The sequence below is a fragment of the Equus asinus genome, chromosome 12, assembly GCF_041296235.1.
Source record: "Equus asinus isolate D_3611 breed Donkey chromosome 12, EquAss-T2T_v2, whole genome shotgun sequence".
NCBI classification, from domain to species: domain Eukaryota; kingdom Metazoa; phylum Chordata; class Mammalia; order Perissodactyla; family Equidae; genus Equus; species Equus asinus.
This window is the reverse complement of record NC_091801.1, coordinates 34896255-34910989: the sequence shown is the minus strand read 5'-3', so window position 1 is coordinate 34910989 and position 14735 is coordinate 34896255. Positions and strand designations below refer to the sequence as shown.

Genomic DNA, 14735 nt, shown 5'->3' with positions numbered 1-14735 from the left:
GGATGTAGGGAAGGGATTAGACCTAGAGTTCTTCTGAAGAAAAGAATAAGCACCAGGCATGTGGGAAATATTTTAAATGAATCTTCAATTCCAGTTTGTGGAGCAGTGGTCCTCGAATGTTAGTGTGCACAAGAACTACTAGGGAAGCTTGTACAAAAATGTAGATCCCAGGACCCCACCCCAAGAGTCTGATTTGCTAAGTCTGCTAAAAGTTCTGGAATGTGTGTTTTTAACAAGAACCCCAGGCAACGTGTTGTAGATGGTCCAGAGCCATTCAGTGAGAAAGCCGGAAGCCTCATCGCCTCATCTAACACCTCACTTTATGTGACGGGAAACTAAGGTCCTGAAATGTGGGTGGTTTGCCCAAAGTTGGGCAGTTAATAAGGGCTAGAACTCCGTTCTCAGCTCAGTATTCTTTTCATTATTTCATCGTATCTCCTAGGAAGATATCTTCTGACTTACATTTTGAGGAGAAGAGGCATTGCAAGATGGTTTAAAGTAGAATTTGAAGAAAGTTCCCACGCTGATAACTTTGCAAAAGCAAAAACATATGTTTTTAAACTTAACTACTATTAATTGATTCACTATCTGAAACAGGTTAAGAAGAAAAGTTTATTAAGAAACAGGTTCCCAGGAGTGCCGGCCTGGTGGTGCAGTGGTTAAGTTCACACGTTCCGCTTCTCAGCAGTCTGGGGTTCACCAGTTTGGATCCTGGGTGTGGACATGGCACCGCTTGGCAAGCCATGCTGTGGTAGGTGTCCCATGTACAAAGTAGAGGAAGATGGGCATGGATGTTAGCTCAGGGACAGTCTTCCTCAAAGAAAATAAAAGTAAGAAACAGGTTCTCAGGGCCTGCCTGGTGGTGTAGTGGTTAAATTTGTGCATTCTGCTTCGGTGGCCCAGGGTTGGCTCATTCAGATCCCGGGTGTGGACCTATACACTGCTCATCAAGCCATGCTTTGGTGGCATCCCACATACAAAATAGAGGAAGACTGGCACAAACGTTAGCTCAGCGACAATATTCCTCAAGCAAAAAGAGGAATACTGGTAACAGACGTTAGCTCAGGGCCAATCTTCCTCACCAAAAAAACAAACAAGAAGACAACAGGTTCTCTCCTGACATGGTGCATTTAATCGCTACTGCTTCCCACTTCCCTGTACCTTGGTGGCCCTCAGAGATTTGATCCCTGTAACTCATTAACCTATTCAGCAGCAGGTACTTAGGATCATGCTCAGAGCTGGCCAAGGCCAAATTCAAATTGCCCGTGAATACTCTTGGCTTCGTCAATGTTCATCACGAGACTGGATTGCTTGATACATGAAGCAGTGGGACTTGTGTGGTGCGATCCACAGGGTCGGATGATGAGGGTCAAGGATCCTGTTCGGGCTTGGGCTGCATTTTACATCTACCTTTATGTTCTTAAATGACATTTTTTTCCTCATTTGGTCTTATTCTGAAAATCAACATTTTTGACAGCAGAGGACAAAATAGAAAGAACAGAATATAATTAGTTGTCATACTGGGTAAAGACATTATTCTGATGATACTTTAAATAGAAGTCAGTTATCATTTTTAGAAAACTGAAAAATAAAATGGCTTTAATGGGAGAGGTTAATTGAGCAATTTAGTTTGTTCCCTTCCTGAAACTCAGTCAAAACCTGAAGTAAATTGATCATCAGGGGAAAGCACCCTGGGAGCTTTGTGTGAACAATGGTGATCTCAGGGCCCATTGGGACATGATTGGCCCCTTACAGTGAAGGAGCTGGAATAGTGAAGGGTTCTATGTCATTGTGCCTGAGAGGGGGCACCCTGAACACATCACACACTCCCTGCTCTGGATCCCATAACACAGCACCCAAGCCTTTTATCATCAGATGATAGAACCTCCTTTCCAAAAATGTCACACTTCCAGCGTGACTACCTGCCAAGTTGGGCCTCCTTGGAAGTCTCACAATTCAAACTGGGCTCAGGACTAAAGGGTACGACTATCCTGCTGTTTGACTTGGACCTAATGAGCCAGGGGAGGTCATGCTTGCCCTCTTTTTGTTGCAATAACACTTTGCTAACATCAAGCTATCTCGCGGGTGTGGTAGAGCTGAGATGCAAGAATAATTCATTAAAAAAAAATCTCAGGCTGGGGACTTGTTCCTATGGGATTCTCATGTTATATGGGAAAACATTGAGTACCGTACATGTCAACGCCACAGCCAACTGTTGGGATTCCGCCTTGTAAGCAATTGGCCACTGTGCGAAGGCAAAGTGTCAGGCTGTCTTAGCAGCAATGCCCATGCAGGAAAGAGCTGTAGGAACTCCTAGCAACTGTGTCATAGACCCATTTTTAGTAGTCATCTAAATTTATTTTTCCAGTATGAGTTAATAATCAAAAAGGTTGGGAAATTTCAAGGCTGGGTATATCCAATTGTACCATGTATTCACTAAGTTGTAAAACAAACAAACAAATGAGCCTTAAGAGCGTTGTGGTAATCCATACTTCACAGACAACTGCATGATTCAAAAATAAGTTTTTAAAGTTGCTATCAGCACATGTCATAAAACTGATGACTGTGGAAATTTGTTTTTATTTTATATTAAAAAATGTTTATATTTAAACATACTTTTAAAACTTAAATTAGAACTATTTATTTTTGAGGAAGATGGGCTCTGAGCTAACATCTGTGCCTATCTTTCTCTATTTTATATGTGGGGCGCCTGCCAAAGCATGGCTCGATAAGCAGTGCATAGATAGGTCTGCACCCAGGATCTGAACCAGCAAACCCCGGGCTGCCCAAGTGGAGCGTCTAAACCTAACTGCTGCACCACCCGGCCAGCCCCTAACTGTTTAGTTTTTAATGTGAGATTCGGAAACCTAGATTGTAGCTCTTTGAAAAAAGATAATTTCTTGAGTAATCAATTTAAGATTTGGTATTATTTTGTTGCAATGCATGTGTTGGTCAAAATGATAGAAGTTGATCAATATTTTAAAAAATTAAACCTATTTTGTTTTCCTCTATAAGGCTTAGGATAATATTAATATGTGGCTTAAAAATCATCTGTACTTCAGTAATAACTTTCATATTAGTATTTCCACTGTTTATTAGTGAAGATCACTCCTTTGATCTGTAGTACCCTGCTGGTTTTTGTTTTAAATTGATTTTGGTTATGAGCTAAGTGGGAAAGATCAAATATTTTTCTGTCTACTGTTCGGAATCCATTTTACTGACACTCTATAAATAAAACTGACTTGTTGGCCAACCCTAATGGAATTTATACATAAAAGTGGTCACAAGATCTCAAATCTCTTCTTATCTTAGCCTAGATCCAAGGACGAAGAACTTGGATTCAAATCCAAGTCTATTCACCTTTTTTTTTTTGTAACATGCTATTCATATATATTTTAAAGAATGCAGGTGTTTTTAATGCAAACATTCTATGGGACGTTGGTGGAGTCAGAGGTGTTGTGTGTGGACTGGGAGGGGTCTACTTTCTCTCCTACCTGCCATCCACTGATGCACCCTTGGCTCCCACACAGATGGACATCTACAGGGTAAGAGAGGGGCTTTTCCTCCCTCACCAGTAATCCTCGAGCCTGGGGCAACTCCTGCCACACAGCAGGCACTCAATAATATGTGTAGAATGATTAAATGAAATGTTTGATGGTTCCATTTTTTAAGCAATAAGTTGATAAAGAAGACTGAGGAATTTGGGGAAAAGGCGCTTAGTAATGAGCCACCAGACGACTCACTGCACTTGCTGTGTCATGTCCTCCCAGCTCTCCCTCTCACTCTGCCCCCAAGATAGCTGTCACTAGGGAATAGATTTAAAAGTGCTGTCGAACTCAAGTTAAATTTCTTTCTCTTTAAATAACATGTACATATATACGTACATAGACAAATAGATATAAAAATATATAATAAAATAATACATATATAATAAACTAATATATAATATTTACGTATTTTTCTCCTGGAAAAGCGAACTATACGGGAATAGAAAGAAAAATCACAGTGGCATCAGTTTCCAAGTAGTCCTGCTTCCTGCCTTCTTTCAGGCCCCAGATTCTTTGGCTGAGGCTCAGTAAAGAAAGAACTCTGACTGGGGCCAGCCCCGGGGGCGTAGTGGTTAAGTTTGCAAGCTCCACTTTGGCGGCCTGGGCTTTGCCAGTTCAGATCCCAGGTGCAGACCTATGCACTGCTTGTCAAGCCATGTTGTGGTGGTGAACCACAAACAAAATAGAGGAAGACTGGCGCAGATGTTAGCTCAGCGACAATCTTCCTCAAGCAAAAAGGGGTAGATTGGCACAGATGTTAGCTCAGCGACAATCTTCCTCACACACACATACACATAAATCTGACTAGATGATTTGGTTACTTTAAAAACCATTAACAAGGCTTAGCTTCCCAGCTCCTGTGCTCCTAGTGCTCAATAAAATAAAAATGTTCTAAAGCAAACAGAATGGTCTAACCATCAAGTGTTTTGTTGTGCTTCTATGTATTTTTTCATTTTTTCAAAACTGTGTTAAAATGTGTATTACTTTCCTGCATTACAATTAATCAAGCAAGTACCCCAATAAATGTCATTTTACAGAATGGACTTAGGCTATAAGGACTGTGCCAGGTTCCCATCCTATCAACAGCGTGAGAAAATTTCCCAGGGTGTTCCATAGACTGGGAGCCTGCTGGGAGCTGAAACCTGCTGTGCCGCTTTGTCACCTGGCCGCTCACTGGGCCCAGCCCTCAGAACCCACGCCTTGCCACTCACCTCACCCATAGGGCAGCTTTCCCACACACACACACACACACACACACACACACACACACAGACACACGGCTCCTGACACTTGGCTTCCTGGAGATTGTGAAACCTGTTTATTGGATGTGTTTCACAGCAAGCCACGGATTATGCACTTCCCACGAAGCCCTGCCCTTTCTGTGAGGGTGGATAATTAGTTCATAGGGTTTAATTTTGCTGTTGGACCTGCCAAAGCTTTGAATACTCTCACTTTCTAAGGGCGATTGGTCACCTGAGAATTCTACTGTGGTGACTGAGGCCTTTTCTCCTCTTGGGAATCAGATACAGTTTGGTAGCACTCATTTGGGGTGAATTTATTTAACAAAGTCATAGATCAAAACAAATGTGTCTCATACCTTATGAAAACATCCTGCTGAAGATAAAATAAGAATAAAACTGCCACTTGCTCTCACTGGAGATCTCCCTGATTCATTGTGTCTTAAAGGCCTTTCTGTACTGCTCAGAGAAGAGGACACTGCTCCCAGAGGTTCAGAGCCTCGGGCACTATGCAGGGCCATCCTTGCTTATCTGACTTTATTGTGGCTCATGGTTGGAATCCTTTGTTCGGTCAAAATGTGTAAGAATTTGTGGCAAATGCCCTATTTGGGGAATATTTTTTTCTCTTTTCCAAAATCATGTGTTGCTGAGATGATCAACAAACATGAGGTTGTGTGGGGACAAACACAGTCTAGAGAGAGGGGACATCTGTGAATTGGCTAGGGTCTAAGAGGTACACTCTGCCTTCTTTATCCTGATATACCTTTGCCCTAACCTCAAGAAATCCACTCTTCTAGCCAGAAAACAGATGGCTTCCAGGAGCCATCAGTTGTAGAGATGAAACAAAATGTCAACTAGAATGCACTTGCTCTGCTTCAATTCCTCTCTGACACATGCAGACTGGGCTGCGCAGGCCTCGACTGCCTCTGGGTTGAAGAGTACTCTCGGGGAAGGAGGGGTTGACCCAGAGGACTTTGGAGAGTCAGAGGGGTGGCTCTGCTGGCGCAGTGGGCACAGATGCCAACTCAACCCAAGATGCAGGAATTAAAGTGGTCCTTTAGTCTTTCATCAATCATTTTGTTTTCTGATAAAATATATTATTTTTAGTGAAGAACAGTTCATAAAACATATGGAAGTAAATTTAATTTTCTCTTTGTGCTGGAAACGCAAGAAAATGGAGTCAGGTACTTTGTTTTCTCACATTGTCCTACTGCTTCCCACTGATTTTATTGATGGCCCTTAAGGTTGTTCATTTCTCTGAATAAGGCAAATTGTAACTTATATAACAAAAGACTCTAAGATTTTACTGCTATTGGTGTTTGTTTCATGAAAAGAAGTTAGATGTTTTCTACTCACGGCTTTACTTTCAATGCTATTGTAATCTCTGGTGAAGAGCTGGATTCACTTATTCGTTCATCCATATTTGTTGAAGACATGCCAAGTATCAGGCATGTATGAGGCACGGGGACACAATGGTGAACAAAACTGCCTTCATCCTTACTCTGGTGGAGCTTTCAGTCTATGAGAAAGGATAAACTGAGATGTGGGCAGAAAATGCTAGATATTCTCTTAATGTATATATCTTATCCTTTAAAAATAATATTTGGTGCATACATTATTTATATAAGCAATATAATAGTACAATAGTACATGCACATACTTTAAAATGGATAATTATGCATATCGTGTAAGTTAATTCAATTGATTTTTACTGATAAATAATTAAGATAAAACAGATTTAGAGAACCTTGGTCTAAAGGATGGTCAATGAATTAGAAAGTCAGTCAGAAGGTTGAAAGCCTTGGGATCATTTATCTTAAAGTAAAAACTGCTTTTACTAAGTAAGAAGTCTTGAAACATGTATTGTAAATGCCATCCTCACCCTTGCTTCCGTGTCCTACCACAGGCTGCCCTCTGTGCTTGGAGCCTCCTTTTCCAACTTTTCCACCTGATTCACAGGCATTTATTCTCCTCAGCTCAGCTGGGCTGCCCTCTCCTCCAGGGAGCCTTCCAGGGACTGCATGGGCAGCATGGAGAGGTGCTTCTCCAGTTCCTCAGATGAGAACATGATCGGGGGCTTTGCAGTGCTCACTGCTGTGCTTGATGGTTCATAACTCTTCACAGTGATTACTGTGCCTCTCTAGGACAACACTGACAACTTTTATTGTAAGCCTCTGTTTACTTGCATGTTTCCCTATGCTACGATAGTCTCAGCTCCTGAGTGTTCATTTAGGTTGTGCAGCTTCTAGTCTCCTTTAGCTGGAGAGAGCCTTGAGGAGGATGGACTGAGGAGCTGGAGGGCTCGTGTAGAGCACTGTCAGTCCAAGGAGGCGGCTAGGGTGGAGGCTGTCATGGAGCTAGGTGTGAGCTGGGTTTGAGGTGTCACACTAGTAAAGGGTATTTGTCACACTTAAGCAGCATGCAGGCAAGTGGTGAAGTGCGGATGTGCTGGGAAATTGCTAGAGATGTTTTGAACAACAAGAGAAGTGCAAACTCAATGGAGGACATCAAAGGGGGTATATTCATGTTTATATTTTTTTAAGCTCATAGTATACAGAGATAGTATTATTATTAAGACAACTTTGGATGAAATAGCACTTATTTCTCTTATCCTATAAGGTTAAAAGGGGGTTATCCATTCAAGTCCTCAGATTGAAAACTAGTTTAGCTTTTTTGACTCTACTGTTGACTGCAGAATTCACGTACATAATCTGTGATTTCAGTTATTTGATCAATTGCTATGTTTCAGTCTAGGCTCTTGGTACTCTGACAAGCTTCCTGGTCAACTATCCAGCTAGTAGCCCCTTTCCTCATCATTGTGATTTTGTATTTTACCTAAATCCTTGATTTACCACAAAACATTCTGGGTATGTGACAAATATGTGAGAATTTAGTCCCCAAGCCAAGATAGAGAAAATCATCAGAGAGGCTTAGTGTCAGTGATTAGGAAAACAAAACCATTAGTACAGAGGGCTTCAGAACGAGTCAGTGGGAGCTGCCGTCCAATCTCTCCATCCTGCTGGAAGTACGTCCCCCTCATGCTTTTGTGTTTGTTGTTCTTTGTAAGCTTCTGGACTAAGTGATATCTTTGGAATATATACTAACTATTAGTGAAATGATGAAGGAAGATATCATGATGTGGTGTGATGCATGAGAATAGCTAAGTCTTCCTTACTAGTTGCTCCAGATGCCTGATAAGCCTGTGTGTTTTTATCACATGGGAGTTGCCCAGCCAGCATGCTGAGCATGCCTTCCCTTTGGGGCAGCATCAGGACTTCAATTACTATGATGATACAGCCTCAAAAAACAAGTAAAACAAAATAAAATACAATATTTTCCTATACTCTATTGTCTGAAAACATCTCTAAATTTTCCCCCACACTGTTTGCCTTCTCCAGTGTATAGTGAGGGTAGGTCAATTGTCTTAATAAACAATACTAATTTCTCAGGTTTTTAACACAATGGTTTATTTCCCACAGTCTCATAGATTTGGAGATGATAAAGGAAAGTGTTGACAATGGAGGGGAGATGTGGGTTGGGAAGTGCTTGATCCACATAGTCACTGGGGGATCCAGGCTCTTTTCAACTCAAAGGTCAGCTATTGTCTAGGGCAGGGTTTCTTAATCTCAGCACTACTAATATTTTAGGTCAGACAAGTGTTTGCTATGGGGGGACTATCCTCTGAATTTTAAGATGTTTAGCAGCATCTCTGGCCTCTACCCACTAGATGCCTGTAGCGCCCTGCCCACTTGTGACAACCAAAATGTCTCCAAACGTTGCCAAATGTCCCTGGGGGCAAAATTGCCCCAGGGTTGAGAACCAGTTATCTAGGGCCTCAGCATCCTCCCCTGGCTTCTATGCAGTGACCAGTAGGTAGGAGAAGAGAGAGAGCATGGAGGGTCACAAGGAAGGTTTGAGGGCTAAAGCTAGAAACTGTGTCACTTCCACTCACACTCCATTGTCCACACACAGTTATATGACCCCACAAAGGAGGCTGGCAAAGATGGTGAAGCTGTGAGAAAAACAGAGAGAAAAATCCTAAACAGAAATAATATTTTAACTTAAAATGACAACAGTATACACAATATATGAGTGTTTCAACACACTGCAAGTGATACCTACCTTCACATATTTCTGAATTTTTCTTCCTTGTAAATTTCAGCTGATATTTGGTTGATATATGTTACGTATGTTGTGTGTATGTGTGTGTGTGTGTGTGTGTATGTACATATATGGACATAAATGTTTTTCTCCTTATAATTTCTCCTCACAATGTAATTATAAACTAAAGCAGCAGAAGCTGATATGATACATAATAAAAACAAAAGAAAACGAATCAGTAGATCCTTTATGGTTGGAAGATGAATGGAAGCAACTTTAACCACTGTAAGAAAGCCTTCAGAGACTTGGAGATGGAGTGATGCTGGAGGAGAGAGAAATAATCCCACTTAGGTGCTCAAGTGCTGCACATTTCCATGTCCTCCTGTATTTGGTGAAAGTGGAGTGATTACCTGCACAGTAAAAAAACAGTAAAAAAGTATGTGTGTATCAGGGGGAAGATTGGCCAAAAAGACATGATATATGTGATCTAATGTATTATAATACTATATATGGTCTTTTTGAGGGGGTATATGTGGCCCTTAAAACATAGTTCTAAATATCAGACAATTGACAACATTCAGTGACTACTATTAATTTCATGCAGACTATTGTACTAGGCATAGAGACAGGTACTGGGAAATAGAAGTCATGGCCTATGTACTCAAGGCATTTACAGGCAAATAGATTATATACACATGCCAGTGAATATGGATAATTTTGGCTGACAGCCCGATATAGATATGTTCACTGTTCAGTCTATCTTCTCACATTTTCCACTAAGTATAGTAGGAATAAGTAGGATAGTTTGAAAGAGTTCTTTCTCAAATAAACAAGTATTTTTGTGTCTTTTGTGGTAAAGCCCAGACCACTTATGGTCTATATGGGCAAAAAGAGATGAGTGAAATACTTTTTGAGTAAATTAAATCAGTGTGGATTATCAATCTGGATGCTTTTGGCTTCTCACCACTCTCCTTCGTCATCCCCAAGTCTAAAAATATTCTCTATAAGTCAGATTTTGCCAGAACAGATAGCCTTAATTTTCCAATCCACTTTGCTTGCATAGCTATCACCCAGGTCAGTGAAGCAGCATGATTGACAGGGCTGTCCAAAGCCACTGCTGAGGCACGTGTCTGATTTGGAATTATTTCAGGGCTATTTCATTTAGAGATGGATTGGGTCAGTGATATCGTGGAGAAGCTGTTGAGGGACTGCTTCAGATTTCCTTCCTCCTTTTCCTCCCCACCCTCACCTGTGTTGATCCCCAGCAATTATTTAACAGTCAAGGGAGTTACAGGCAAGGTCCAGCCAGTCAAATGCTTCCGCCTGTGAACAGAACACAAAGGACCAGAGCTGTGAGGGCCTTCATGGAGCCGGGTCATGGCCATTTTGGCTTTTAAGCACATTTAGTTATTTTGTTTGAACTTGTGTTGAAGGAAAAGACCCAAATGAAGTAATATAATACCCATTCAGGTTCACATTGACTGAAACCCTTTTTATTTTTCGCATGTGAATTCCTTCATTTCCCAAGTTCCTGTGATGGCTGACATATCTGTGTAAACTGATCAGTTCCCAAAAAGCTATCTGAAAAATAATCTGAAATATAGCTCCTCCTCAAATGAACTAGCAAGTATTTTGGGGCATGGGTCCTTATTGTGTTTTGGCTACACAGTGTTCTATTTTTTAATAGCTGTAGTCTTATGAGAAAAGCTGTCATTTACTGAGATCCTGGACTTCTACAAATCACCATTTAATAAATTATGTTGTTAAAATCTCATAAGGAAATCCATAGAAGAAGAGCTTTCATTATCCCCATTCTATGGATGAAGAAACCAAAGTTAAGAAACTTAGAGTAAATTGCCCAAGGCTACAGAGCTGGTATATCTAGGGACCAGATCCTGAATCTAGCGCCATATACTCTGAGTGTGGTTTGTAATGCGTACAAAACTAATGTGTCAGTGAGGCCAAATTAATGAGGGAGGAGCTTAAGGAGAGCCTGGTAATTACTTGGTAAGTTAGTTCCTCCAATCCTCCTTTTCTACTGTTTTCAAACAAATATATTTTGGGTGTATTTGATATCTATGTTTGTTTCTGGAAAGTTCTAGCTGTTTAGCAAGTGTTTAGGTATTTCTTTGTGAGACTATCATGAAAGAAGTACCTTCTTAGTGAAGGAAGGAAGACTGTGCCTTGTGCAGTTTCTCTTGAAATCATAAATTTGCATTCTTATGAGGGTCAGTCAGGACCTACCATCTAGGGTAACAGCAAAACCAAGAATGAATGCAGAAACAAAACCTTTATCTGGAGGTGACTGTTATGGACTGAATTATGTTCCTCCCCTCCTCTCCATTCCTCACCAAATTCATATCCTGAAGCCCTAACTCCCAATGTGATGGCATTTGGAGATAATTAGGTTTAGATGAGGTCATGAAGGTGGGGACCCCACGACAGGATTAGTGTCCTTAGAAGAAGAGGAAGAAACCAGAGCTCACTTTCTGCCATGTGAGGGCATGGTGAGAAGGCAGCCATCTGCAAGCTAGGAGAGGGGATCTCACCAGACACTGAATCTGCTGGCACCTTGATTTGAGACTTCTAACTACCAGAACTGTGAAGAATAAATGTCTGTTGTTTAACCCAGCCAGCCTATGGTATTTTGTTATAGCAGCCCAAACTGACTCAGACAGTGAGGTGACTCTGGGTACTCAGTTACTTAGTTGGTAACTATTCTATTTACACTGGCATTCAACACTGGTGTTACTTCTGGTACGTCCTGGAAATCTCCTCAGGTGATCATTAGGATCAATCACATTTAGAACCTAAATCAAGGGTGAGCAAACATTTTCCATAAAGGGACAGAGAGTAAATATTTTCAGCTTTGCAGGACAAACAGACTCTGTTACAATTACTCAACTCCAATGTTGCAGCATGAAAGCAGACATAGATGACAAGCAAATGAATGAACAGTCAGATTTGTCCTACAGGTCATAGTTTGCCAACCTCTGGCCTAGATCATTTGTATTAGTCAGCTCAGGTTTGTTACTATAACAAAATATCACAGACTGAGTGACTTAAGCAACAGATATTTATTTTCTTTCTAGAGGCTAGAAATCCCAGATCAAGATCCATTAGGGTCAGTTCCTGGTGAAGCCTCTCTTCCTGGAGAGTCTTCTGTTACTCACGCAGCAGAGAGAGAGTGAATTCTTTGGTGTCTCTTCTTATATTGGATCGGGGCACCACACTTACAATCTCATTTACCCTTAATTATCTCCTAAAGACCTCCTAAAGACCATGTCTCCAAATACAATCACACTGGAGTTAGAACTTCAACATATGAATTTGGGGAAGAGGGACACAAACATTAAATCCATAACAGTACTCCATAGGCTAAATAGTAGATGGCTGTTTTGAAAATTTGGCCTTGGGTTTAGTAAGTATTAATTCAACAAACATCTATCAAACATGTACCATATGCCAGACAATATACTAGGTAGACAAAGAGAAAATGTGCCTAGTTCCAAAGAGTTCATTTACAACAGTGGTTCCCAATCAGACTGATTATCGAATTCATCTCAGGCATATTAAAAAGCATCTTCTCAGTCATCACCTACATGCCCAATCCTACTCTCTGGAGAGGTGCTAATCATCTGAACTTTTTTATAAAATATTCATTGGTGGTTTTGAAAAAACTGTTCTGGGGCTATGGCTGTAGGGGATGTTTTCTGAGTCAACTTAGGGGCTCTATTCAGTGTTATTATATGATTCCTATAGTACTAATCATGAGCTATTGTGTAGTGGAAAGAGTCCCCAACTTAGAATCAAAAAGCCCATATTTGAGACTTGGTTTAATTACTCATTAGCTGTGTGCCTCTGGGCAAGGTATTTAATCTACCTGAACTTCTGTTTCCTCACACGTTAAGTGCGGATAAAATATTTATTAGCAAGGTCATCATAATAAAGTAATAATGAAAGTATTTTGAAAATCACAAATGTCAGTGCACACAGTAATTGTTGTTGCAATATTATTGTTATGAATCAAATGTGGTCTTACTCCTAAAGAGCCATCATCGTGATCTCCAGGTCAGATGTGGACAACAATTTTGGTAGAATCAAACCAAAGTTGGGTGGTGTTTCTGGAGAGGAACAGAGGTGTACAAAGAAAACATTTCTACTTGCTTTACTTTCCCACTTTAATTATAGACTAATTTCAACCAATGAGGGCTACTAGTAAACATAATTTGGTGATACCTAGTATAGTTTTGCCGATCCTTAGAGGCTCAATTAAAATACTTTCTTGTTCAAAAATCACTTTTCCTATTAAATCTTACATGGATAAGAACCTAAACCAGGGACCAGCCCCATGGCCAAGTGGTTAAGTTCGTGTACTTCGCTTCAGTGGCCCAGGGTTCACCAGTTCCAATCCTGGGCGCAGAACCATGCACCACTCATCAAGCCATGCTGTGGTGTCATCCCATATAGAAGAACTAGCATGACCTGCAACTAGGATATATAACTATGTATCAGGGCTTTGGAGAGGAAAAAAAAAAAAAAAACGAGGAAGATTGGCAACAAATGTTAGCTCAAGGCCAATCTTCCTCACCAAAAATAAAAACCCCTAAACCAAAGTATGAAAAAGCCAGATGGGCTATTTGAAATCCTTGTAGCCCAGAAATGCCTTGTCTTCAAAATGGAGATTTTTCTAACCACTGGATAATAGAGATAGGACCTTTGAGTATTTTGAACAGTTTGAAGGAAATCAGCTCCATAAATTTAGTTTTCCTCAACAAAATAGATTTGCTAACTCGGTCTTACATATAAACCTATTCCCACAGCAGCTAATATCTTGTTTTTCCTGAATGCCAGAAATTCCACTACGAATACAATAAAAATGAGGTTTTTACTACTTTGAGTTAATATATCAGTGTACTTGGATGAATGAACTCTAGTGTTTAAGGTGTTTCAAAAACAAAGCTCGTTGAATCAGCACATGTACTCATTTGCCTGGACAGTGGAGCAGGTGGGTTTGGGAGTATTTAGTCTTCAGGAGAAGAGGCAGGTATCACATTCACATCACATTGGATGGTTGTAAAATGTCTGTGAAAACTCATCTGTGATCAGATGGCAAGTGCAGGGGAAAATGCCAGCACTTCTTTGATGCCTGTTTGAGGTTTTAAGAAACAATATAGGGTACAGTTAAGAGAGAGTTCTAAAATACACAGTTTTGAAGAAGTTACAACAATTTTTTAAAGCCCAATTGTACTGATTAAAAAAAAAAAAACCCAAAGCAAACAAACCACTCACTGTTTTGCTTTATGTCCAGAGACCTCCTGTCAGGACGTCAAGGCACCTTATGGTGCCACCTTGTCTCAGGATGCCCAGGCTTCCCCGAAATGCAGATCCTCCTCCTCACAGCCCCAGAGCCCTGGGAGGAGAGCGCTGCGTAGGTTAGTGTCCTCTAGCACCTTTGCCTAGTTTGGCCAGGATCCTGGCACTGGCTGAAATCCACAAACCTGCTGTCTTCTGTGGTACATTCAGCAGGTAAGACAAGCTAGACAAAGGCAGAGCAACGACGCTCCTGGCATAACTTGGCCCCTCCTCTGCTTCTGGGCTGGTGTCCCCCCATACAAGTATGTCCAGGAATTGTTTGGGAGTTGTATGAAATGCTCATTGGCAGACATTGTGGAGGTTTTCTTTCCAGTTGGTATTTATTCTGGTGAACAAGCCTGAGAGGTGTAAATCTTGTGTGTGTGCAGTGAGAACTATGTGAGTGAGCCCACCTCCTGCCATGATGACTCTCGGGTCCTTCTTCTGGTGCTTCCTGCATGCCTGTCAGGGTTCTCAGCACTGTTCATCCCAG

The 14735-nt window shown here is 41.0% G+C and overlaps 1 long non-coding RNA gene across 1 annotated transcript; it reads right to left on the bottom strand.

Moving 5' to 3' along the window:
• Positions 1–602: 602 nt before the first annotated feature.
• LOC123275852 (uncharacterized) lies at positions 603–14314 on the bottom strand. The gene is made up of 5 exons (XR_006511972.2): positions 14180–14314; positions 10137–10210; positions 8909–9297; positions 6143–6305; positions 603–1454 (listed from the first exon to the last, which is right to left on the bottom strand). It is a non-coding gene; the product is annotated as an uncharacterized lncRNA (long non-coding RNA).
• Between the last annotated feature and the right edge of the window lie 421 nt (positions 14315–14735).